This window comes from Porites lutea, chromosome 12, assembly GCF_958299795.1.
Source record: "Porites lutea chromosome 12, jaPorLute2.1, whole genome shotgun sequence".
NCBI classification, from domain to species: domain Eukaryota; kingdom Metazoa; phylum Cnidaria; class Anthozoa; order Scleractinia; family Poritidae; genus Porites; species Porites lutea.
Window position 1 is genome coordinate 8155977 of NC_133212.1, and position 26559 is coordinate 8182535.

At 38.6% G+C, this 26559-nt stretch overlaps 1 pseudogene; it reads left to right on the forward strand.

Moving 5' to 3' along the window:
• Positions 1-3684: 3684 nt before the first annotated feature.
• LOC140953663 (tyrosine-protein phosphatase Lar-like) overlaps positions 3685-26559 on the forward strand; it is a 111313-nt pseudogene continuing 88438 nt past the window's right edge.

Consider the following 26559-nt stretch of genomic DNA (forward strand, 5'->3'; position numbering starts at 1 on the left):
TGAAATTTTACTAATTTTATATCAAGAAAGTGACGATGAAACACTGTTAAACAAGAAAGACTGGTGTCGATAGCACTGTAAATACCCTGTGAATTATGTCGTCTGTACAGCACCTCCTTGTCTTCTGTTTTGTTTGTATATTCAGCGTCTCGTGTCAGGGTAAGTGTTTCGCAAATAGTACTTATTGTAGTTAAAGCAATCTTATTATTTGCGTTGTTTTAAAATCGATCGTTCAAATAACAGCAAAAAATGGAACACCAATCATGCAATGAGAAAATTGTCCTTTCAAACAATCAGATATCCCTGGCTGTGAAACTACTACATGCGGTCCTCGAGGAAGGAACTTGTGGCTCATAGTCTGCGACTACACCTTAGATTAGCCATCACGGAAACTATTAGCGATTTGTCATTCGCATTTTTTACGGATTTCGTAATCAAAGTAAAAACGTTTGAAATTCTTTGCCATAGTAATCAATGTCGTTGTCTAAAACATTGGAGCAAAATTCATTGCCAAACCTTACTAGTAACGAGTAAATAGATACCTTTGACCTTCTGTTTTGATAAGGTCTCATTTGATCAAGCATGAATTTTTCCAAACAACGAAGATCGTGAAAATCGTATATAGCAGGCAAGGGAGAATGAGTCTTCCCTAATACTAAAGAGTGGTTTCACCCCGCACTGCATGCCACCAACACACAGTGGGCACAACGCTTTTACTTCGTACAAGGTCGCTTTCGATACCTGCGATAGCCCCATATTAAATACTGACACCTCCATGCCATGGTTCTTTCTACTTTTATAACCTCTTACGAACAACCTTGCTAGTCCCACAGATATCAAAAGCCTTACAACTTCTATCGGTGATAATAGGAAATCCGCTGTCATACTGACACTTGGCTGCATCTCTTTGTCACCCTTCATTTTTTGTCTCCTGAAGGAAGGAGTTCTGCATGTGATGTTAGTAAACAGAGTGGAATACACTTTCGAATGATAATTCGAACGACCAGTTTCGAAGCAAGTACACTTTCTTTCCTAATTTAGTTGCAAAAGTTTAAAAAGCTGCAGAGTCAGGATTGTTCTTCTTGTTAACATGTCTTGATTCTCTACAAATCATTTTGGACTTTCGCAAAGTCAAATGCAAGTTTTTGACTAAAATAATAGTTGTATTTCTAATGAAACAGTTTTGCACAAGTCTCACGTCGTTTTTTGAGGTGCTGTGCCATCAAATAAAGCATTTTAAAAAATGGCCTTCATTTTTACTTCTGTGCCGGCATCTATGTGTTAACTGCTACGGAGAATCCACTCCCAGACTCTTACACCAAGTCCAAGGTTCATATTATTCAAAATGCATGAAAATTCAGCCTACTTCAGACTGCTAGTCTTTCAGTCTATAAAGTTAGAAGAGGCACTAGTCCACGGGTAAGGTTCGTTTAGCTCACCCGATCTTATGGAGAGCTGGCTCGTTGGCTAGAAAGTCCATAAAAAATAATCCTGGAGTGATGGCAAGCGAATTATTGCAAATTATATAATTATGTTGTTGTTAACCAAGAGCTTGATTCAAAAGTCTGTGAAATTAATCATTTTTACATTTTAAAATCGGGACAAATATGTTCGGGTCATGAAATGGTATTTTCTTTTAGAATTTTTTTTTTCGCCAGCGTTACATTTCATATAGCCTGTGAACAGCAGACGCATTTCCGGTCGTCGCTTCTCTCCCTCCGAAAAATAGCTATTTTAATTTGGAGGGAGAGAAGCGACGACCGGAAATGCGTCTGCTGTTCGCAGGCTACATTTCATAGCGAGTGACCGACTAAATATGAGCCATTTAATATATTATTTTCTATTCACTGTTGAAAATGCAATAAAGTAATCTCCTTGAGTGCCGTGACGCAGTCCCTTTCGACATATTTTGGCTCCTTCAGAAAGATTTTCCCATTTTTGGTGAAGGATTCATGTCGGGGTTTTATTGAGAAAGGAACTCATTTTTTGTGGATATCGCCAACTGTTCAACATTCGAACAAAAAAGGGAATTCTTACTCCACTTCCTTGTTTGTCGACAACGACTTAACTTACCCGAAAGTATCGATAACACGTCATGGCTTGGGCTTTATTTGCACATCTGCTTCCGTTTTTTTTTTTTTAAGGGATGGGGAGGGGGGGGGGGTAGAGGGAGGGGTGGAGCGGAAGGTGATCATTCGTCATGATTATCGAGGCGAATTACTCGAGGACGTTTTGTTGAGGAAAGAGCGCTTTTGTAAGTATCATGTTATCGAGAACGTTTGCAATAAAGAAAAAAGACAAGACTAAAGTACGTAAGGTATGGATCAAAAGCCATACTTCATATGAGCCGAACATGTAAAATGTAGGGCCATCCTTTTCGCTGGCAATGCAAGACAAATACAATTGTCATCCTAAATGTTTTATTAAAATTCTATTCATATTTTGATTAACAAATAATTTTGCCACGCGTGAAGCTACCCTTTTTTCTTAGTAGAGGACTTACTCGTTGTGCCATGTAAATGCAAATGACCGGAGCTCCTGTTAATTAGAGTTGTGTTGGAGGATTAACTAAAACAGGATGTGTTGGTACTAAAGTTTACCAAAAAATAAATTATGTCTTTTATATTTTACTATTTTTATTTTGAAAACTGAAAGGCATTGTGCATTCAAATAGCTTCCTCACTAAGTGTTTAACAAGATAAACAAATTGAAATAAAGATCGATGTCAATGTATTATTCTCAAAATTCCCTTTTAGTTTGTCTATTATGGTTTATCTTACAGCATAGAAGGATTTAATAACAGTTTATAAGCATTATAAAAACTGCAGTTTGCATGACTCTTTCTTCTATGATCTGTTTCAATGCTCTTAACTCCCTGCTTTTATACTCAAGCTTCTCTTTTGAGCTTGCGCAAACTACATACTACATGGTAAATCTCAGGGGCACCCAACGAAAATATAGTCTAAAACCACTTTAACATTGCATTGTTAAACGTATTTTAGTATTAACAATAATAATAATAATAATAATAATAATAATATTTATAGAGGGAGCCCAACTCGCCAAGGCGGTTTTCAGTGGGGCCCTCATAAAATTAAACCGTAGTATTAAACCGTAGATATAGGCATATTTTTATCCCCTAAAAATTTTTCATCTGTTCGGATTTCCTAGCTGAAAGTTTAGTGACCCGAAAATTATAGGGATCAAAACTTACCTTTTCGAAAATTTCAGCCAGAAAAAAGGCTTCCGAAAATTCTAGATGACCTTTTTAGGGTAAAAATCCGTTAAAAATAGGCAAATATACCATTTTTTGGATGCTCGAAAATCCTAGGAGAAGCAGGCAAGCAAGAAATCTTACAACAGATGTTTCGAAAATTCTAGATCTCAAATCGTCTTCCGAACAGATATTCTTCCGAAAATTGTCGTTGGGTGCCCCTGAAATCTATCATCAGTGTTAAAATCCATCGAAAACCCGGTCAGTGTGTCCTCTGTTCTCTGCTGTTTAAACTTATTTGATAGTTTGTACTACGGATGAAGAACTGACAAATGACGTTTTCTGTTGGTATAATTTTCTTTAGTTTATGCTTCACCGTTCTTTTGTACCCTTTTATCATTGGTTGCCAAAAATGTCCGAATTTGAATTGCATGAATTTCATGCACTGTTTCAAATTATTCACTTTTTGTTTCCGTTCTTCAATCACGATAATTTGTTGAAAAACCTTTTAGCATTTGAGAGACGAAATCTGTCCTTTAGCATGAAAAGATGGTCTTTAAGCGTTTGCTGCTTTTACTAACCGCTTTACCGTTTATAAAGGCTTCAGGTAAGCTGCATTTTGTAAGTGCTTTGTTGTATGTTTTGAGATTGACAGCCGGAGGGAGTCAAACCCAGTACATGCCAGTTTCTAAATTTACGATTTCTTTCACGATAACGATATTTTTCCTGTTTAAATGAATCAATCACAAAATTATCAGCTGAATTATAGGGTAAAGTTATTTGATTTGCTTCGAGCGCTGCAAAGATTAACAGTTTTTTTAAAAAACTTCCGGGGTCCATAGGAATGTTTCGTCTATGAGAGAACCCGTATGCTGCATTTTTTCCTACGCAGTTACGTAGTTATGTAGGTCTGCAATTTCGGACAAATTTCAGCATTATTTGCAATCATCGAACAATACTAGCGTTCATTTAAATCCTCTCAAAGCGCTTCTTGCCACTAATGTTAGTGTCAGTTGGGTACTGGTCGCACGTCATGGGCCAAATATGACCGCACTACATCAGCTGTTTTATTTACCGTAAAAGTAGATTTAAAGGCGTCAACAATGAATATTTACTCAGTGGAGAGATTGTCCTTTAAATAACTTTGCTCACCGTTTCCGGTTGAGCTTCAAGCTTTTGAAAACTCTCAGAATTAAGGGCATGGGGTAAAACTGTTAACTTTTGGTTTGTCCATTTGAGTTTCAAATCGATTTCTTACGCGCAAATGAAATTTAAACAGGCTACGTCTTAGACCTGTTAGAGCAGGACCAAAGATTGCTCACATCTTTACAGGCACTTAGAGCAAAACCTTGAGTAAGTTTCTTCAGTTTTGGGCCTCATATTATCCAATTGACCATGAGACCGTTTTTCAACTGTGAACTTCTACATATTGTACGTAAAACCAAAAAAACACCGATAAATTCTCTTCATACTTTACTCATTAGCCAGTGAGGTCATAAAGTCAAGCTTGGGTAGCTGCGTGAAATACGTTTTAAAAATCAACACGTATTCTTAACTTGCTAAACAGTGGCTACTTTATTTATCGCTTAGTTTTATTGCTATCTATTATTTGTTTCGCATTTTTGGGGTTTCAGATTTTCTGTCAAGAAGAATTCGATCTGATCCTTGTAAAAAAGACACCGAAGAAGGAATGCATACTGATTCCTTTATACTATAATCAGCTGATTTTATTCAATATCGCTTTTTAAAAAGTAGCTAGCTTTCGAACGCCAGTCTTTTTACCAGTGTTACCCTTTTCTATGTTACAAGGGCCACATAATCTATTTTTTGGATTTAGGAAAATTACTTCGCAATCTCAGAGGTGCCGTGTCTTAATTTTGTAGAAGGGCTTGCTTAATTTTGCTTTTATAATGCTATTGTATGGATTGCGTTTTAATGAACGAATGGAGCCGTAATCCTGAGCTGTTACGTTGTCAATCCATTTTGTGATGCGTGTGGAATGTCATTGTGGTTTATCGGTAAAAACGCTGTATGTATATTACAAAAGTCTCAGTATTGACATATTGATCACCGATATCATATATGTAAATTTTTAATTGCTTATTTCCTCCAAGAAACGCCTAGACACCAGGCACTCATTCAAAGGAGGCGCTTTATCGAGTTGGCCGCTACAAGGTAACTTCCAACAAAGAAAAAAAAAAGTTTACGTCTATCGTCTGAACAATGCACAGCTTTTAGTACTCCACAAAAACATAGGGACAGTGACAGCCATAGGCTAAACTGTTTCCCTTCATTGATTCCATTTTAGTCACAAACAATATAATTATAAAGTGAGAACAAAACATCATTTTTTCTTAGTGATAACCTTACTATTTTTGGAAGTGAGGGGGATGGGGAGGGGGGACGCTTACTCGGGTTGGGTTGCCTGTTTCAGCTGGTTTGATCGAGGGTGGCCCCTCATTCAGGGGAGGGCGCTTATTGGATTGTGGACTCTTGTTTGAGTGAATATACTAGCTAAAGAAAATAGATTTTGTGTGCACTAGAAGGTCGTTTGGATGGCTTGTTTGTAAAACTGTTGCAACAATATCGAATATGCATAGCCCTGGGAAAGATTTGTAGTGGTTAGCTCTATAATGCAATTTTCCCTCTCCTTCCCAGTGCTTTTTTTGTTTGTGATCAGTATATGATCAAGCACTGCTACTGCGATAGAATAACTGAGATTTGATGATGATAACTATCGTAGGACTAAATTGATTTACGTAATAGTTGCACTTGAGACACCGGCCCATATCGTGGCCGAGGCAGAAAAATCGAGGAATATTTTTCGTCACGTTCCCGTAAGGTATTCACGTACGTTTGAGCTACCGGTTACGGTGTTCTAGTATCCACATTCTTGGCGGTGACCGAGTATCATTTCGTAACACTTCCCTTGCCGCCTACAAGAAAATTGTTCCATTCTTTCCTTTAGCTATACGTCTATTAAAACTTCTAGCTAGCTACAAGCCCAACACTTCTGTGTTTTATGAAGGAAACAAAGTATTAGCACTGCGGGTCTCACAATGAGTGTTAAAAGACTACTATTGTTGTTAATTGCTGTTCCCTATTCTCAAGAAGGTTAGTGGAGCTCAGCTAACTCTGAGTATAATATGCCGAAGTGATGAATTGTTCTGATAAGTGTGTTGCGTTTTTGTCAAGACTTGTTGAATTCAAGTTTAAAAATTCAAGTTTTAGTTAAAAGCACTTTTGATCTAAGAGTACTCTGGTAGAACTTCGGAACTTTTCATGTACCACTATAGAAAGAAGCAATTCTGTAGTCACCCACTGCCCATGCACTGATTTTATTTTTTCCATTTGTGTGATCTTACAGTCATTTAATTGTTCACAACTGCAGTTGGTAAAAGGCAAATCCGCTTGTTATGCAGACCGCTTCTGGCGGCCTTGTTCGTTTACCATTAATATATCAAACTAAATATTGTGCTAGGGTCTGAGCCGTATCACGCTTCATACATGGTATAATTAGTAATTATTGAATGAGGCTGAGTAGGATATGAAGAATTCTGCAGATCGAGGAGAGTGTTATCCACCGAGGCCGATAACACCCTCCGAGATCTGTAGAATTCTTCGTATCCTACGAAAGCCGAATTCAATCATTTTTTTATCATTCATTCACAATAATAACAATTTTAAAAACAAGCTAAAACGTGCTTACCTCGGTCGATGTTAAGTTCATATTGATAGCCGTCTTTATCGGCAAGGTTAGGAGATGAAGGTCTGTTCAGGTCTGCAAATATACTCCGAATAGCAGATGTCGTCCGTCAAGGTGTCTTCTTGCTCTTTTTGCTATGATTTTAGACAGTACTTCGCCGAGAACCGAGTCAAATGTTTCGCCGACTTTTCAGCCATTTGCTCTCACTACCAAAACAACTTAACCTCCTGCCCAGGCTTTCTCGGTTAGCGGTTCAATAATCTGCAACTTTGGCTGCACTTTTGACGTCATCGATTCAATATGACAAAAATCTTTCCAAATTTGGTTAACAGTAGCTCTTTATGGTGAATTATGCGTGTGCTTTTCGCCAATCTGAAACGGAGAAATATTTTGAATGAATAATAATGGTGTAAATTAAATGACAGGGGTGGAAAATTGATTAGCTCTAGTGTAATTACCAAGTTTTCGGGAACAGTTCATAAGCTATAGCTCAATAGCTCATTTTGTACACTCGAGAAATTTAAGTCTTCCAAATGCAGCTTAAATTCCTTTAGCGCTAGCAATCATAAGGCGCTACCACAGATTGAAACGATTGATGATTGAAAGGTTATAACACTTTTTAAAGTGGAAACGGAACGAGTGGATGAGTGTCTTCTAGTACGAAAAAAGATCGTGTTTCTTTAGGCTTTTGCAAAATAAATATATTATTCACTAAGTTAAATGGTTTTAATTCCTTACCGTGCAATCCACAAAGACACTGATCCATGCCTTTGTATCTTCGCATCTTGATTAATGTAACGAACTTCTATTTGGTGTACCTAAATATCAGCTTGATCGTTTACAGAAAGTCCAGAATGCCGAGGCTAGAGTGACTTTTTTAGTTTGGAATTTTCAAATTGCACTTTTTTTTTTTAGATTTTACCATAGCATAACATATCATTGTTATTATTATAGCTTTCAGGGATTTTTAATTTTTTGTTTATTATTTATTCATTAATTTTAACTTAATGTTAAGCGCTTTTGAATATTCCTCTATAGTTTTAGCGCTATACAAAATCATTATCATTATCATTATCATTTACTTGAAAATAGTTTGTTTGAAGATAGTTTTCACATTAAACGACTTTAGTTTGGAGTTATATGAGCTGCCTCTATGTAACAACCTCTTTTATGTATTGAAATAGTATAGATATGTAAGGCCCGCTAGCTAGATTAACTTTCTAGCTATTTTCTAGGTGGCTTTATACCTTTAATACCTAAGAAGTATTGTATTTTGCTCTCTTTTTTTCTGTGTGTGGGGGTAAACTAGAGTTCCTGTCTTGTCTTATGTAGAAGGCGCATCAACTTTAAACATTGGGCCAGTTATTTAAACGGACTAGCTTAGCATGTGTTTGACAAACCCCGTTCTAAGCCATTTTCAGTTTGGCGAACGCTTTTATGTCAACTCCATTTATCATGAAAATTTTCATGAAAGCATAAAGCGTTGACTAGAAAAGCATTTGTCTTCTTAAAATAGCCCACTAACAAAGAGATCCGGAGGTCCAAATATTTCCTAAACCGCTGTCTAAGTTAGACTTCGTTTAAATAATCGACCCATTAAGTTTAAATCATTTCTACTGGAAGAAAGAAAAATACGAAGTTATAAAGGCTCATATGGCCGAAGCCTGTCCTGGTTTAAGTAGTACAGAGCAAGTAGTGCTGATTCTACTACTACTCCACCCTGGATGGGATGCTACTCCACCGCATAGTTACCCCCAGCATTTAACTGCAGAAAAGATAATCACTGTTAAATACGCAAATTATGCAGTCGCGAAAAGAAGAGGAAGAACCCTTGACCTCATCTGTACGATTCTGGTGCCGCGCTCTAACCAATCATTTTGAGCCAGCAAGCCAACTGGGAGCTGGTACGGAAAAACGGGCAACAAAAAACGCGCAGCTTGTTTTGCAACATTGCTGCAAAACGAGTTGAATAGCGATGTTGCGCGTTTTACCACTCATGTTCAAACCTGTTAACAACCTGATTTGTTGCAAGACAGGTTTTATGTCAGGGTGGTAAAACGCGCAATATCGTTATTCAACTCCTTTTACACTACAACGTTGCAAAACAAGTTGCTCGTTTTTTGTTAACAGTTCTTCGGATCCGTACCTTTAGTGATGATCGTCTCTGCATTTATTTCATCATCCCGCAGTTCAAATGTATGATATTCATATATTTATCATTTTATCCCCAGCATTTTGTGACGTTTCTGTTATTCTGTAGCGTCAGAGGGCAACGTAGCCTTCGAGTTTAGGTATTTGTCGAAGGCTATCCAGGCACTAAATTTTGCGATTGGTCCTGTTTAATTTTATCACTGGTCACCTGACTGCACAAAACAAACAGACCATACAAAATCTTTTGTCCTTCTATTTAAGTTGTTGCTGTGTAGAGTTCATTTTGCGGTTGAGTTTTGCTGTTAATTTTTTTGAGTTAGGCTTTCTCGATACTTTACATGTTTCCTGGAACTGCCTTTTTTTAAAACTCCTGTTGTTGATTTAAGATAATTATAGTTTCTTTTCTGATTGCAGATGCACCTCAGTTCACAACCGACCTTAGTGTAGAAATGTAACCGACCCAGTAAATGACCCTTTTACCACAGAAAAGAGAGTTAATTTTTGTAAAATTTACTCCAAACAACACGTTACTGCACACGTTACTCCTATATCTCGTGTTTTTTTTGTTTTTGTTTTTTAAATTTTGTTTTTTGATTATAGTTGCGCCTCTGATTACGACACAACCTCAGGGTGGACCAGTAACTGAAGGCGATAATGTGACTTTATCTTGTAACGCCAGTGGAGATCCTTTAGTGACAATAACATGGACTAGAAATGGATCTGTATTAAATAGCAGTGTTCCCCGGATTAGTCTTGGAGCAGAAAGTAGAGAGTTGACGATAACGAATATAAGCAGAGCTGATAGCGGAGAATACCGATGTGTAGCAAACAACAGTGAGGGGAATGTTACTTCTGATGCTGCTACGCTAGATGTCAAGTGTAAGTTTAAATTATCAGTCTGTTTTTCAATCAGTACAGGTTGGGTCTGAGTACACTCGAGTTTCATGGTTTTAGTGTGTATGTCCGGGCCGATCAATTTCCTTTGGACTAAATGACGCTTTTGCAACAGAGAGGCGAATTAAACTCAGAGCTACTGTTAACGGCTTGAGGGAACCTGAGCACCAAAAGAGCTTGCTTAGTATATATAGTGACTAAACGCGTTTAGGTGAGGGATATGTCCTGCATTTTGTGGAACTTTGCTAAGTGCATAACAACAGAATTTCACCCCTTCATAAGACAAATCTAAAAACTCAAGACACAGTGTATAGATGATCACTGGACGTACGATGTAGGAAAACATTGAATGACAAGTTATGTTTTCAACTTTTGCAAAACGCAAAGTCTAAAAGCTTAGTTTAGTTAAAGCAAGTATTTTTGAAAGCTTGACATGTCACATGCAAATTTCGAATATGATAAAACTTGTCAATAAAGTCAAACATGTCGCGCTTTTTTATATATATATTGATAACTGCTTAAAATGGTCACCAAATTAACCGACATTTAACGGAGATACTCTCGCTGGTTTTGCTGCAGCCTGTTGCTGCCACAAGGCTAGTTCATTCAGCACTGGGAATCAAATCCATGAGTTAAAAAATGGGTTGCTAGCAGATTTTGTTAGTCTAAGTTCATCGATCGTCTGCACATGCTAGCCTGTTCCAGGCTCCGAGATAGTCGGGTCCGCTGAATTGAGAAAGCACAAAAACCAAAACCTCCAAGCAAATAGCATGAATTTGTGCTAACAGCCATTGATGTAAGATTCTGTTCATGAAACGTTGGGAAAATGCAGGTTTTTGTCGAGTTTTTACTGTATCCTAGGCTGAGATCCCCTAGGTTCTGTTTAAGTCTCTACACAATCCTATCAAGTTTAACTTTTTGGTTAACAACATAATAATTTCTTATAACTGCAGTTCATCCTGAGATCACAACACCTCCGCAATCTGCGACAAGGAAAGAAGGGGAGAATGTAACTTTCACATGTGATGCAGATGGAAATCCTGCACCTTCATTCTCATGGATCAAAGACGGTTTAGTTGTGAATGCGAATTCGAGAATTACTGTATGGTCCAATAAATTGACTATAACGAATGTGACCAGCGCGGACCAAGGGCAGTACTTCTGTAACGCTACCAACGATTTAGGAAATGTTCTCTCTACTGCTGCTATACTGAATGTACTGTGTAAGTAAACTTTTATTTATCAAAAAAGTACTGCGGTTAACAAGTCACGTTACTGAGTTGCTTAACGTGGTTCGATAAAGCTGGACTTTAAAGCGACTTTTTAGCGACAGCCGATACAAATGGTGTAAGTAGGTCTCACCTGGTCTGTCCCAACCTCCCATATAGTATCCATCCATCCATCCATCCGTCCGTCCGTCCATCCATTCATCCATCCATCCTTCTGTTCATTCGTCCACCCACCCATCCATTCATCCATCCATTCATTCATTCATTTCTTTTTTTTTTGCGCTATTTAATAATTTGCCCAATGCGAGCTCCCGTTGTGAATGTAAGGGAATTCCTGTCTTCCAATTCATGTAAAATAGCGTTTGCGAATCTCGCCGTCCATGTTCCAAATGCTGACAATCGGACTTGGAGTGGAGCAAAAAGGTCCTCGCATTTCTTTTTTTTCTCTTCTTTTCTTTTCAATTCTTTACTTTTTTTAATAAAAAGAACTAGAAGTTGGTGGCACGAAGAGTTAAGCCTTACCCAACAAGATGTCAAAAACTCCAAAAGCACGGAGAACATTCAGAAGTTAGCCGTTAAATAGTTTGTCCCTGTCTGTAGTTGCTCTTACATGTGTTGTTTTAATAGTTTGTTTTCTGATTATAGTTCCACCTCAGATCGCAACACAACCTCAGGGTGGACCAGTAACTGAAGACCATGACGTGAACTTATTTTGTAACGCAAGTGGTAATCCTGTACCGACAATAACATGGACAAGAAATGGTTCCGTATTAACTACCAGTGTTCCCCGGATAAGTTTTGGAGCAGAAAGTAAAGAGTTGACGATAACGAGTATTAACAGAGCTGACAAAGGAGAATATCGATGTGTAGCAAACAACAGTGAGGGGAATGTTACTTCTGATGCTGCTACCCTGGATGTACAATGTGAGTACACGTCGTGTCCATTTGAGTGTGATATGACAGGCAAAACGAGTCCTGGTGTGGTTACTAGCGGGTTACTACTTTATATCGGGTCACTTGGCTGATGAGCATGGTCTTAACTTGATTGTTTGTCAGTTACTATTGTAACAGTTATTATTTGATTACACTGACTGCGCAGAGTAAGGATACCATTACTCACTTACGTGTGCAGAACTGTTACAAATTCCCATGCTTGAAGAACTGCAAGTTCACTTAGTGCGCAAGCAGACGGCGACAAATTCTTGCGTTTCACTCTCAAGTGATAACCCCAATACGCTGCCTGGATATAATTTATTATTACTTATTGGTAAATACCGCTAGCTCTAAACTCATAACATTGCGCAGAGCATACATCGAGAACTTCCGTGGCTAACGTTACTCATCACATCAGTATTGATACTGTGAATTGTCCCCCTTTCACACACCAGTTTAAAACGCTGCATCCATTTTCACTGCTGTTAATGCACCGCCTTTTTAAATATGAATAAATCACTAAACCAGGCTGTCTTCGGCCATAAATGCGCCAATTAGCCCTTTCCAGTCCTTTCAGAGACCGCAACGACAGATTTTCCCACCCTTTCATACGTTTTACATACTGAAATCCTTACCCCCTTTTATGTACGTGAAGCCTAAAAAAGGTACCCCTTTCGGGAGGGGCCTCGCCGTGTAGGCCATCACTAGAGGGAGTCGCCCCGTTCCCCGCGTACACAGATTGCTCAGCGACAAATTGTCATGCTCTGCTATCACGAAATGTTTTAAGAGTTACTCTAACTCCCCGGTGCACGGATGCTTTTTCGCATTACAATGATATCCTAAGTAGTTAAGTTATCTGCACCTTGAGGCGCCCAAAAGTCATTATAAGACTATTTAAGACTCCTTTAGCGTTTGCTATTTTCCCTTATTTTCTACTTCAATCACATTGCCTTCTAATTACAGATCAGCCTGAGTTCAATCGGCATCCACTAAATCGGACAAAAACAGAAGGGGAGAATGTGACTTTTACCTGTGATGCAGATGGAAATCCTACACCCACATTCTCATGGACGAAAGATGGTTCTGTTGTGAATACGACTTTAAGAATCACTTTTAACGAAAATAATAAGAACTTGACGATAACGAATGTGAGCAGAGGAGACAGCGGAGAATACATCTGTGTGGCTACGAACAATGTTAAAACAGTTCAATCCAACTCTTCCACATTAAATGTACAATGTAAGGATACTTTTGCTTGATTATTCAGAATGCTGGGTAGTTAATATAAGTTTTACGACTGAGATATCCAATTTTTATTAGGAGGATCATTACTGAAGTACTTGGATAGATTTCGACCAGTTAGACGGTTTTACATAATCTCTGCTGTCTTTGCTATCATTAGCTAAACTAGCGCGATGGAGAATTGGGTTGGAATTGGAATTGGAATTGGAATCGAGAAATAGGAAATCGTCAGTAGGTTCACAAAGGAAATTGAGTTTGAAATAAAGTGTTGAAAGGCTAAACACGACTCACTTAAGCAAGTAATAATGTGAAACATGACCACCTAATTATTATTTTTTTCTTTCACTAGCACAAACCTACATGCAAACAGCATGAATTTGTGCTAATCACCATTGATGTAAGATTCTGTTCAGGAAACTTCAGGAAAATGCAAGTTTTTAGTCGAGTTTTTACTGTATCCTTAGGCTGAGATCCCCTAGGTTCTGTTTAAGTCTCTACACAATCCTATCAAGTTTAACTTTTTGGTTAACAACATAATAATTTCTTATAACTGCAGTTCATCCTGAGATCACAACACCTCCGCAATCTGCGACAAGGAAAGAAGGGGAGAATGTAACTTTCACATGTGATGCAGATGGAAATCCTGCACCTTCATTCTCATGGATCAAAGACGGTTTAGTTGTGAATGCGAATTCGAGAATTACTGTATGGTCCAATAAATTGACTATAACGAATGTGACCAGCGCGGACCAAGGGCAGTACTTCTGTAACGCTACCAACGATTTAGGAAATGTTCTCTCTACTGCTGCTATACTGAATGTACTGTGTAAGTAAACTTTTATTTATCAAAAAAGTACTGCGGTTAACAAGTCACGTTACTGAGTTGCTTAACGTGGTTCGATAAAGCTGGACTTTAAAGCGACTTTTTAGCGACAGCCGATACAAATGGTGTAAGTAGGTCTCACCTGGTCTGTCCCAACCTCCCAGATAGTACCCATCCATCCATCCGTCCGTCCGTCCGTCCGTCCGTCCATCCATCCTTCTGTTCATTCTTCCACCCACCCATCCATCCATCCATCCATCCATCCATCCATCCATCCATCCATCCATCCATCCATCCATCCATCCATCCATTCATTCATTCATGCATCCCCTTTTTTGCGCTATTTAATAATTTGCGCAATGCGACCTCCTACTGTGAATGTAAGGGAATTCATGTCTTCCAATTCATGTAAAATAGCGTTTGCGAATCTCGCCGTCCATGTTCCAAATGCTGACAATCGGACTTGGAGTGGAGCAAAAAGGTCCTGGAATTTCTTTTTTTTTTCTCTTCTTTTCTCTTCAATTCTTTACTTTTTTAAAAAAAAAGAACTAGAAGTTGGTGGCGTTTACCGGCACCAAGAGTTAAGCCTTACCCAACAAGATGTCAAAAACTCCAAAAGCACGGAGAACATTCAGAAGTTAGCCGTTAAATAGTTTGTCCCTGTCTGTAGTTGCTCTTACATGTGTTGTTTTAATAGTTTGTTTTCTGATTATAGTTCCACCTCAGATCGCAACACAACCTCAGGGTGGACCAGTAACTGAAGACCATAACGTGAACTTATTTTGTAACGCCAGTGGTAATCCTGTACCGACAATAACATGGACAAGAAATGGTTCCGTATTAACTACCAGTGTTTCCCGGATTAGTTTTGGAGCAGAAAGTAAAGAGTTGACGATAACGAGTATTAACAGAGCTGACAAAGGAGAATATCGATGTGTAGCAAACAACAGTGAGGGGAATGTTACTTCTGATGCTGCTACCCTGGATGTACAATGTGAGTACACGTCGTGTCCATTTGAGTGTGATATGACAGGCAAAACGAGTCCTGGTGTGGTTACTAGCGGGTTACTACTTTATATCGGGTCACTTGGCTGATGAGCATGGTCTTAACTTGATTGTTTGTCAGTTACTATTGTAACAGTTATTATTTGATTACACTGACTGCGCAGGGTAAGGATACCATTACTCACTTACGTGTGCAGAACTGTTACAAATTCCCATGCTAGAAGAACTGCAAGTTCACTTAGTGCGCAAGCAGACGGCGACAAATTCTTGCGTTTCGCTATCAAGTGATAACCCCAATACGCTGCCTGGATATAATTTATTATTACTTATTGGTAAATACCGCTAGCTCTAAACTCATAACATTGCGCAGAGCATACATCGAGAACTTCCGTGGCTAACGTTACTCATCACATCAGTATTGATACTGTGAATTGTCCCCCTTTCACACACTAGTTTAGAACGCTGCATCCATTTTCACTGCTGTTAATGCACCGCTTTTTTAAATATGAATAAATCACTAAACCAGGCTGTCTTCGGCCATAAATGCGCCAATTAGCCCTTTCAGGTCCTTTCAGAGACCGCACCGACAGATTTTCCCACCCTTTCATACGCTTTACATACTGAAATCCTTACCCCCTTTTATGTACGTGAAGTCTGAAAAAGGCACCCCTTTCGGGAGGGGCCTCGCCGTGTAGGCCATCACTAGAGGGAGTCGCCCCGTTCCCCGCGTACACAGATTGCTCAGCGACAAATTGTCATGCTCTGCTATCACGAAATGTTTTAAGAGTTACTCTAACTCCCCGGTGCACGGATGCTTTTTCGCATTACAATGATATCCTAAGTAGTTAAGTTATCTGCACCTTGAGGCGCCCAAAAGTCATTATAAGACTATTTAAGACTCCTTTAGCGTTTGCTATTTTCCCTTATTTTCTACTTCAATCACATTGCCTTCTAATTACAGATCAGCCTGAGTTCAATCGGCATCCACTAAATCGGACAAAAACAGAAGGGGAGAATGTGACTTTTACCTGTGATGCAGATGGAAATCCTACACCCACATTCTCATGGACGAAAGATGGTTCTGTTGTGAATACGACTTTAAGAATCACTTTTAACGAAAATAATAAGAACTTGACGATAACGAATGTGAGCAGAGGAGACAGCGGAGAATACATCTGTGTGGCTACGAACAATGTTAAAACAGTTCAATCCAACTCTTCCACATTAAATGTACAATGTAAGGATACTTTTGCTTGATTATTCAGAATGCTGGGTAGTTAATATAAGTTTTACGACTGAGATATCCAATTTTTATTAGGAGGATCATTACTGAAGTACTTGGATAGATTTCGACCAGTTAGACGGTTTTACATAATCTCTGCTGTCTTTGCTATCATTAGCTAAACTAGCGCGATGGAGAATTGGGTTGGAATTGGAATTGGAATTGGAATCGAGAAATAGGAAATCGTCAGTAGGTTCACAAAGGAAATTGAGTTTGAAATAAAGTGTTGAAAGGCTAAACACGACTCACTTAAGCAAGTAATAATGTGAAACATGACCACCTAATTATTATTTTTTTCTTTCACTAGCACAAACCTACATGCAAACAGCATGAATTTGTGCTAATCACCATTGATGTAAGATTCTGTTCAGGAAACTTCAGGAAAATGCAAGTTTTTAGTCGAGTTTTTACTGTATCCTTAGGCTGAGATCCCCTAGGTTCTGTTTAAGTCTCTACACAATCCTATCAAGTTTAACTTTTTGGTTAACAACATAATAATTTCTTATAACTGCAGTTCATCCTGAGATCACAACACCTCCGCAATCTGCGACAAGGAAAGAAGGGGAGAATGTAACTTTCACATGTGATGCAGATGGAAATCCTGCACCTTCATTCTCATGGATCAAAGACGGTTTAGTTGTGAATGCGAATTCGAGAATTACTGTATGGTCCAATAAATTGACTATAACGAATGTGACCAGCGCGGACCAAGGGCAGTACTTCTGTAACGCTACCAACGATTTAGGAAATGTTCTCTCTACTGCTGCTATACTGAATGTACTGTGTAAGTAAACTTTTATTTATCAAAAAAGTACTGCGGTTAACAAGTCACGTTACTGAGTTGCTTAACGTGGTTCGATAAAGCTGGACTTTAAAGCGACTTTTTAGCGACAGCCGATACAAATGGTGTAAGTAGGTCTCACCTGGTCTGTCCCAACCTCCCAGATAGTACCCATCCATCCATCCGTCCGTCCGTCCGTCCGTCCGTCCGTCCATCCATCCTTCTGTTCATTCTTCCACCCACCCATCCATCCATCCATCCATCCATCCATCCATCCATCCATCCATCCATCCATCCATCCATCCATCCATTCATTCATTCATGCATCCCCTTTTTTGCGCTATTTAATAATTTGCGCAATGCGAGCTCCTACTGTGAATGTAAGGGAATTCATGTCTTCCAATTCATGTAAAATAGCGTTTGCGAATCTCGCCGTCCATGTTCCAAATGCTGACAATCGGACTTGGAGTGGAGCAAAAAGGTCCTGGAATTTCTTTTTTTTTTCTCTTCTTTTCTCTTCAATTCTTTACTTTTAAAAAAAAAAAGAACTAGAAGTTGGTGGCGTTTACCGGCACCAAGAGTTAAGCCTTACCCAACAAGATGTCAAAAACTCCAAAAGCACGGAGAACATTCAGAAGTTAGCCGTTAAATAGTTTGTCCCTGTCTGTAGTTGCTCTTACATGTGTTGTTTTAATAGTTTGTTTTCTGATTATAGTTCCACCTCAGATCGCAACACAACCTCAGGGTGGACCAGTAACTGAAGACCATAACGTGAACTTATTTTGTAACGCCAGTGGTAATCCTGTACCGACAATAACATGGACAAGAAATGGTTCCGTATTAACTACCAGTGTTCCCCGGATTAGTTTTGGAGCAGAAAGTAAAGAGTTGACGATAACGAGTATTAACAGAGCTGACAAAGGAGAATATCGATGTGTAGCAAACAACAGTGAGGGGAATGTTACTTCTGATGCTGCTACCCTGGATGTACAATGTGAGTACACGTCGTGTCCATTTGAGTGTGATATGACAGGCAAAACGAGTCCTGGTGTGGTTACTAGCGGGTTACTACTTTATATCGGGTCACTTGGCTGATGAGCATGGTCTTAACTTGATTGTTTGTCAGTTACTATTGTAACAGTTATTATTTGATTACACTGACTGCGCAGGGTAAGGATACCATTACTCACTTACGTGTGCAGAACTGTTACAAATTCCCATGCTAGAAGAACTGCAAGTTCACTTAGTGCGCAAGCAGACGGCGACAAATTCTTGCGTTTCGCTATCAAGTGATAACCCCAATACGCTGCCTGGATATAATTTATTATTACTTATTGGTAAATACCGCTAGCTCTAAACTCATAACATTGCGCAGAGCATACATCGAGAACTTCCGTGGCTAACGTTACTCATCACATCAGTATTGATACTGTGAATTGTCCCCCTTTCACACACTAGTTTAGAACGCTGCATCCATTTTCACTGCTGTTAATGCACCGCTTTTTTAAATATGAATAAATCACTAAACCAGGCTGTCTTCGGCCATAAATGCGCCAATTAGCCCTTTCAGGTCCTTTCAGAGACCGCACCGACAGATTTTCCCACCCTTTCATACGCTTTACATACTGAAATCCTTACCCCCTTTTATGTACGTGAAGTCTGAAAAAGGCACCCCTTTCGGGAGGGGCCTCGCCGTGTAGGCCATCACTAGAGGGAGTCGCCCCATTCCCCGCGTACACAGATTGCTCAGCGACAAATTGTCATGCTCTGCTATCACGAAATGTTTTAAAAGTTACTCTAACTCCCCTGTGCACGGATGCTTTTTCCCATTACAATGATATCCTAAGTAGTCAAGTTATCTGCACCTTTAGGCGCCCAAAAGTCATTATAAGACTATTTAAGACTCATTTAGCGTTTGCTATTTTCCCTTATTTTCTTCTTCAATCACATTGCCTTCTAATTGCAGATCAGCCTGAGTTCAATCGGCATCCACTAAATGAGACAAAAACAGAAGGGGAGAATGTGACTTTTACCTGTGATGCAGATGGAAATCCTACACCCACATTCTCATGGACGAAAGATGGTTCTGTTGTGAATACGACTTTAAGAATCACTTTTAACGAAAATAATAAGAACTTGACGATAACGAATGTGAGCAGAGGAGACAGCGGAGAATACATCTGTGTGGCTACGAACAATGTTAAAACAGTTCAATCCAACTCTTCCACATTAAATGTACAATGTAAGGATACTTTTGCTTGATTATTCAGCATGCCGGGTAGTTAAATATTAAGTTTTACGACTGAGATATCCAATATTTATTAGGAGGATCATTACTGAAGTACTTGGATAGATTTTGACCAATTAGACGGTTCACATAATCTCTGCTATCTTTGCTATTATCAGCTAAACTAGCGCGATGGAGAATTGGATTGGAATTGGAATTGGTGGATGATTTCATACAAATCCGGCTGTATTTTGTCACCCAACTAGAACTGAAGGAGAAGGAGAAAATTGATAAATATCAAGACCTGGCAAGAGAATTGACTAAGGAAACTGTCCAAGCTGTTTACAAAGTTTGCGCCATCGACTAAATTCACGCCCACAGACTTTTTCATTTATCAAACAGTAGTTATGAACATTCGACTTCGAAATTCTGTCCTGATTAGTAGTCTTGTACTTTTTCCCTTCCAGATGCGCCTGGGTTCACCAAACATCCTGACAATACCGTGAAAGTAGAGAGAGAGACTGCTATCTTTAACTGCACTGTAGATGGAAACCCTGAACCCAGCATTGACTGGACAAAAGATAACGTTACTCTTGACATCACAGCGGATCCAGATCTAAACCAAACAAAGTCAGGAAAAGTTCACTTTTTAACAATACAGAATGTTCATCGGTCAGATGAAGGGCAATACAGATGTGTGGCAAACAACAGCATCGGTTCTGCAACTTCGCAGGCGGGCTCGCTCTCAGTGCATTGTAAGTACCACTTGTGTCATCGACAATAATGTCTTGCCTCATGTAAAGGAATCCGGATTCCAGAATACGTGCAATTTTTGCTGTGGAATCCGGTATCCTGGACTTTGGAATCCAGAATACAGCTCAAAGAATCCCGAATCCAACTAAGGACTGGAATCAAGTACCTAGAATACGGAATCCACGGCATGGAATCCAGAATCCAAGACTGTCTCGGATTCCCTTCCATGAGGCAAAATGTCAGTCAAACCAGGCCGGATGGGAAAAAGGCCGATTCTCTATTGATTTATGCGAAGTTTGCTCACCTGGGTTCGGCCGCTTTGGTCATTAGTATTTGGGCGTATAGAACAATGCAATGATTTCCTTGAGTAAACACCAAACAATAGCTTCCCAGTGCTAGCCTCCCACGCAGACGTTCTTAGGGGTTCGTCACGCATTCCTGCCCTACGAACGTGAACGTGACGCACCCCTAAGGACGCTATCCCAATGCCCGATAGCACACGTTCAATATATTAAAATTCTAACATGATTCCGAGGCCTCAGGGGCAAATTGCAAATTTATGACGACTTTATTGTCTCGCAATTCCAAGAAGAGACTTGAACACAAAGAAAACGAAACCAGATATACAAAAATGACCAGAAGCCTCGGAGTCATGTTAGAATTTTAATATATCGAACGTGGGCTATTAGTAATGCTCCAAGCAATCTTTATTGAACCAGCTATATAAATGCTAATGTGTTCAATACACTAACCATCTTTGTCACGGTTTTCGACGCCATTTTGACGATCAGGCAAACGCTTGAGAAATTGCAGTGTTTGTAAGAGAATCTAATTTCGAATAATTTCCGTAGAACGGCTGTTCTAAAAAGAAAAAAATGATTTGTAAACCAAAGCTTCACTCCTAAGGATTCTACTGAAATAATTTGAGGGTGTTACATGCACTAGAAGACCTAGAACCACTTTTTAACACTGTTTTAACTTTCCTATACGTTTGTCTGTAAGAACGTCCCAGGAAAATTACAGACAAATATATGGAAAATCTAAAGCAAGCCTCTGGAGAAATTTAAGCACAGGTACGCCTCCAAAATTTTTTTGGACAATCCTTTGCTTTGTAGCTTTAGTTTACAATTGATATTTTTTTCAGAACAGCCGTTTTACGGAAATTATTCGACATTAGATTCTCATACAAACACTGTAATTTCTCACGCGTTTGCCTACTCGTCAAGGTGGCGTCGAAAACCGTGACAAGGTCTACTGTTGAATACATAACTGAATGCAATAACGTTCCATATAATGCAATAGCGGTATTAAGGCTATAGACGATTTTTCCTTGTCGTAAACATGATCATTAGCCGACTGGTGATACCTTATAATTAAAAAAGAGGAAAATACTCACGACCATTAATTTCATAGAAGCCGGCAGAGAAAGAATAGGAATGGCACAATAAGTAGTAGTCGGACTTGTTACGTACAAAGAAGGCACAAGAAGGAAGGCGAAAACAATAGAGACCAACATATACAGACAGACAGACGGATGAAATCACGATTTTTCTTTTCGTTTAAAATGAGGACCGTCTCGTTTGTCCGTGAAAAACGACGTGAAATTACCCAATTTCACGTTATGTAGGACATGCGAAGAATTTTTCTGCCTTTTTATTTATTTTGAATGCGGTTTCTTGTAATTTTAACTCCAGGAAAATTCGCGTACATCTGAGTCAAAATGTCAAATGGGTTGTGACAATCGCGATGAAGTTTTTAAAAGAACGGAAATACTTTTTACTAGTGATGTTTTCACTGACGTCGTCGTCGCTGCCGCTTAAAATCCCTATTGAGACGGATAATCCTACCATAATCCGTCTATTCCGACAAATCGGTCATTAAAGGAGCTGTGTCACGAAATTCAGCCAAATTAGGAAATTACAAAATACTCGTTAAATTAGGAGAAACTAAAATAACCGCTTAAAACATTAGAGGAAAGTTAAAATATCACAACAGAAACAACATATTCCACGGATGGGCAAAACTGAAGAAGATTGAAACGGATTGAAATTAGGGTTTTTGAAAACTGTTCAGATTAACAGTCTTTCAAAGTTGATCCTGATCCCTGCTGCTTGCAACTTCAAAAACAATGCGCAGGAGACATATTTATTTGTCTCAGATCTCTGATTTTGTCATTCACGTGTAATTTCTATGCAAGTTCCATAGCGATTGAGGGCGATTAATTGGCAGAATTAAACAAAATGAACTGTACTACCATGACACAGCCCCTTTAGGGAAAGTTCATTTAATATGACAAGGGGGGGGGGGGGGGATGAAGATATTGAAACTCAAAGCTTGAAATTTTAGCAGCCCCCCTCGCTAGGGGTTCAATTTTTTAGGAGCCACCTCCTTGGTAGTCGAAAAAATTTCAGAGCCCCCCCCCCCCCCTCCTCCTTCAATTCCTTTGCTCCTCTGAAAAAAGATCGCTAGACTGTATTAAATATATTTACCGTTATTGTCTTCAACGGTTTATACTATGACAAACTTGAGATACAGTTGTGATACAATTTTCTAAAGCATTCTTGGGATGAACAAGAGTGTAATAATTACTGAGACTACATTTGTTATATCTGTAAACCACGTGATATAGCTGAGTTGCACAGGTCATTAAATTGTTGAGTTGAAAACCATCCGATCTGTATGATGATGTCATGTGTTGGTTTTGAAGTATACAAATTTTCGGAGCCCCCCCTCCTAGCGCAACAATTTTTTCAGAGCCCCCACTTCGGGTGTCTAAAAATTTTCGGAGCCCCCCCTCAATATCTTCATCCCCCCCCCCTTGTCATATTAAATGAACTTTCCCTTAACACCAAGGTGTGATTAGCAAAAGCCTTTTTTTTCTGTTTCCTTTAAAGTTATACAGACTTTTCAAAGGTTCGACGTCTCCTCAGCCCTTGTTAGTTATTGATTTAATTTTTTTTTCCAACGGAGATTAATTATTTTGAAAAGATGAATAAATAATAAGAAGAAGAAAGGAAAAGCAAAAAATACCAATTATAAAGAACCGATTCCGGTTCATTCCTGTTGGCCATATTTGTAGTAGGCTGAAGACCGCAGAAGCCTTCCCGTTCTTTCCCAGTCTGAAACTAACAGAAGCAAATAATTTATTATATATTTTGTAAATGATTGGTGAAAATTAAGAGACCTTTTTTTAGAAATAACTCATAAGACACAAGTTCCTTACCAAAAATGGTTTGAAAACTCCATTTTTAGAACTTCCGATCTGTTTTTGTGTGAAGAAAGGTTAATCCCGCTTTATAATGGTCGGGTCCTCACCTTGAATAAAAAGGTTATCGCGTGCTAGTTTCACGCCAAAACATGTAAAATAGTAATAATAAAACAGCATGATACTGAACCTTGGAAAAGTAAAACTATTGTTATTTTATTAAACATAACTTGAGTTGTTGATATATATGCCATTGTTTTGACTTTTACCGTCTTTTAAGAAAGGAAATGCGTGACGTCAAGAAATTGTCTCGAACTATCTCTTCGTGATATTTCCTTGTGTGTTGCACCGACAACTTGAGCCGATTTAGTCGCTTTTTATCGATTGCATCCTTTAATTCCTAAGTCGTTCTTTTCAATTGAACTCAAGAAGTTTAGAAATGAACGTAAATAGCGTCGAAGTTACGAATTTTCGACAAATTTTAACATCGTTAAGGGCTGTTAATTATGGAAATTCGCGGTTTATTTCGAGTCGTGACCTCACAAAATACTTTGCCAATTGCCACCCTCGCTTTCGATTTCCGCTCAGGGGAGGGGAGAGGAACATTTCAGCTCCGTCAAGTTTATGCTTTCAAAATATGGACGAACGTCTTGCAGGAAGAATCGTCCTAAAATATCATTCGTCTTGTTGGTTTTCTCTCTTTCTGCTGTTGGTATTCCATTCGCCCGTTATTAGTGAAGGTAATAACTCTTTTCTATTTTGAAACCAAACGTTTTTACTACTTATTCGTTGAATTCACAAAGCGGAAATAATTTTACGTTTGTGTATTTACAGTCGGGTTTCTCGCGTTTATGTACTTCACCTTTTGAATCATGTCGTTATATCTTAAAGTCTCATTTCTTCTGTTGTAGATATATACTTTAAAAATTGCCCGCACATTATATACCGAAAAACACAAGGCATAAGCAAGCTGAAACGACTCTTTGTCGGTCTACTATAAGAATTCTTACGGTGTAACTCTATTCTGATAATATCCTTGCTGGAGGTAAGCGCTTTCAAGACCGCGCTACACCATATCTTTCCCAAATTTTTGTTTTTGAAAACAGAAAAACTGCATTTCTTATATAATAGTTTTATTGCTTATAAAGCGATAATCGAGTTACGTACAAGTCAACTTTGCTTTCGTTGTACACCCCTTGCGAAATGAATTCCCAGAGTTCTGGGAATTCCTAAGAATTCCTAGGAATTCCTAGGAGTTCCAATTTATTCCAAGAAATGCAAATGAGCAAAGGTAAAAAACCTTGGAATATTTGGGAATACTTGGGAATGGGTTAAAACACTAGTGGGAATTTTTGGGAATTCCTAGGAATTCCCAATAATTCCAAGTTTGAAGGATACTGTCTTTGGAACTTATGGGAATTATTGGGAATTGCTAAAACACCAATGAGAATTTGTGGGAATTCCTAGGAATTCTCAATAATTCCAAGTCATTGTTAACTTGGCAACACTGGCTTAATTTTTAGGAAAAACGATAATTGTTCAAAGGTAATAAAAAGCGTAAAAATTGTAATAATCATTTCTTAAATTGCCTATAACAACAAGGATTTCTTGACATTAACCAGCATCTATATACAACATTTACTGCGACTTAAATCTTTAAAAAAAAATTATCAACAATAAGCACGATACTGAAAACTTATTCAAAGTGCCACTTCTCGTACCTGAGCTTTCCAAACATGTCCACAACACGTTTTTCATCGCGGCTTTGCCTTATAAAAGGTCATCGCTTCTTGAAAAAACAATACGAAATTTTCCTATCGCTGCTTATACCTCAAAAGCGTTGGAATATTTTATTTAGCTCTGAAAACGACCGCTTTTTTCAACTTGATCATCATCGAGCAAAATCATCCGCCATGTTTGAGCTATACTGGTTACCAGTCTCCCCACTGAGTGAATTGCGTCATCACATGCGCCTTTTGAACCAATGGAAAAGTGTGAAATGAAGTTCCGTTTGGTGAGTTCAAATTCACGCGGACTTTCATTAGCAAGAGCACAAGTATTTTGCATCCGAAATTGCCGTTATTTTAAACGAGGATTGTTCATTTATTTTGTTGTTGACACATGAAACGTGCTTCCAGTCATGTCCGAGAACGATACGTTAGCTGGATTGTGAAAGGTAAAGGTACGTTCCTGCTTCGTAATGTGTCTTCTGATGGTAACCACGTACTCAAATAATGAAGCTGGAGATCAAAGTGAAATTATAGATCGTTCCGATATATGAACACGAAACTTCAAGATGGCATGGAAAACCATTTATTGGTTCCTTTTTGTTTACTGGAGACATAACTGTAGTCGTTGTTGCAAATGGTTGATGGAATTCTACGTGAAAAAGCTAATACTCGATCAGATTCTGGCGGATTTAATACAGTAGAACCCCGATAACTCGAACTCGGATAACTCGAATTCCCCGCTAAGTCGAACTAAATTTGCTTTCTCTTGATCAAGATTTCACTGAAATTTACCCCGATAACTCGAATTGCCCACTTAAACTCGAACTATTTTTCGTTTCCCTTTAGCGTTGGAGTCACCGCCTGGGTTCTACTGTAGTCATGGACAAGTATGTTTAAACGCCATGTACTAAAAGTATTTTAGTTTCCAGTTCATTATTTTGTTCTCAGTTTGAGACCTGAATTAAAAGAGCGGCTTAATAAGGGCTTAGCAGATAAGCTTGCTGGAAGCAAGTTGGCCTGACTTTTTCTTTTTTTACATATATGTTCCCTCTGTAAAATTAATTCAATCAAGACTCTTTTGCTGTATTATTCCAGTGACAAATGTGTCCCACAATTTTTCAATAATGACTCAAGAACAATTTATATCTCAGGACTTAAATTGTTTTATTCAATTTTTCAAAAAACAAAACATGTACCATAAGAACTGATTTTGAACATTATTATCATAAACTTGTTTAAATGCAATCTCCATGCTTTCTCCAGTTGGTAATTAATCATTAAATTTGCATATACTTTACTATCCTGGCATTGGATGTTGATTGATGACATGATGTTAAACCTGTAAACTCCTAGAATTCCTAGGAATTCCTAAGAATTACTAGGA